This window comes from Diabrotica undecimpunctata, unplaced genomic scaffold (assembly GCF_040954645.1).
Source record: "Diabrotica undecimpunctata isolate CICGRU unplaced genomic scaffold, icDiaUnde3 ctg00002465.1, whole genome shotgun sequence".
NCBI classification, from domain to species: Eukaryota; Metazoa; Arthropoda; class Insecta; order Coleoptera; family Chrysomelidae; genus Diabrotica; species Diabrotica undecimpunctata.
In genome coordinates, this window is record NW_027313666.1 from 1 (window position 1) to 1518 (window position 1518).

At 32.2% G+C, this 1518-nt stretch overlaps 1 non-coding gene across 1 annotated transcript; it reads right to left on the reverse strand.

The window, feature by feature from the left end:
• Positions 1-1062: 1062 nt before the first annotated feature.
• TRNAG-UCC (transfer RNA glycine (anticodon UCC)) lies at positions 1063-1134 on the reverse strand. Its single transcript has one exon. It is a non-coding gene; the product is annotated as a tRNA-Gly (tRNA).
• Between the last annotated feature and the right edge of the window lie 384 nt (positions 1135-1518).

The window sequence follows — 1518 nt, forward strand, 5'->3', positions numbered from 1 at the left end:
CGCGCTATCTCAGAGTTAGGATAAAATAACTAACAGAAAAAAAATCGAAAGAACGAATAAGAAATATGTTGCAATAGCGAGTAAAATTAAAAAACATTAGCATATGTGACCATACACATCGATTTAGCAATTGCTACACTTTATAAGCAAGAAATATTTGGGGCAAGTGCAATATTGGGAAAAGAGAATGCCTTGACTTAAAAACCTAAGAGAATGGTTTGCTTAAAGTTATACTCAAATCGAGGGTTAAAATTTGAATAATTGAGTCAACTTTCATAGCAGAGATGCACCAAGAAGAAGTAGTAACGTCGAAATGAAAATATGCGATGCAATTAGGGTAGACGATTCATAGGTAAAGCTAGAGAAAATGATAGATCACAGCATATGAAACATTAAGTACTGATATACGAACGAAATCATTAAATATTGGCAAGAACACAATTTATAACAACAAGCATCCGTACTAAACATTTCCCCAACTTCATCATTATCACGCATACTATAACCACAACAATCCAAACACCATCGAGGTCGTTGACTACATATACCACCCACATATCTCCAGAACGCCGACATACGCACTGTAACGGCAACATTGCTTTCCCCCACATGCTTTGGGGAATCGAAGTCTTCGGTTCACGTGCACTTGCACCGAGAGATCCACCGTAAAGTTCACCAACCGTGCTAGCAACGCGAGAAACCCGACCCTATTGGCTTCAGTACATGTGAACCGATGAGATGTCTGAACCAGGAAGTTTTTGAACTTTGTTTAAAGAGTTTTAAGTACATCATAGGTGCAAAGGTACTTACTCATTTTGTCATTAGATGAATATTCTTTTTTGTATTTTTTTCTAAATAAACGTTTATAGGTATTAACAAAGCTGCCATAAATAAATAGATCTAATCGTAATATAAATGTTTAGGCAAATTAAACGGGGCTTATGTTTTAGTTTCTTGTAACCAAAAAAATCCAAAAATGGTAAATTTGAATACATTTTATAAAATATTTTATTATGTAAATAATTATTTACATAATCGAATGTAGAAAAAAACAAAAATTTATGCGATGGCCGGGAATCGAACCCGGATCAACTGCTTGGAAGGCAACTATGCTGACCATTACACCACCATCGCACATATTGTGTAAAATTAGATCTATAGTTATAAATTTATACTTTAGAATTACAATGAATTTTATACAATTTTATTTATAATAGATATTTACCCATTTTATTTTAAAAAATATCTTCTTATTTAAAACTTCTTCTTTATAGGTCTTAATAATGAAATTCATATACAGCTTGTTTTATTGAATAACCTAACAGTTTCTAGAAACTTTTTATAAATGTGTTTTTTCTCTAAAGAAAATTCTTTGTTCTTGTTTACTAAACAAGTGTCTCAAATCTTTCTTCAAGTTTCACCAACTTCCCTATATGAAATGCTAGTTACTATAATCTGTGTTCAGTGAAGCAGTTGTTTGGAAGTTTTTTTTTCCTTATCTGTGAGTCTTATTTTACC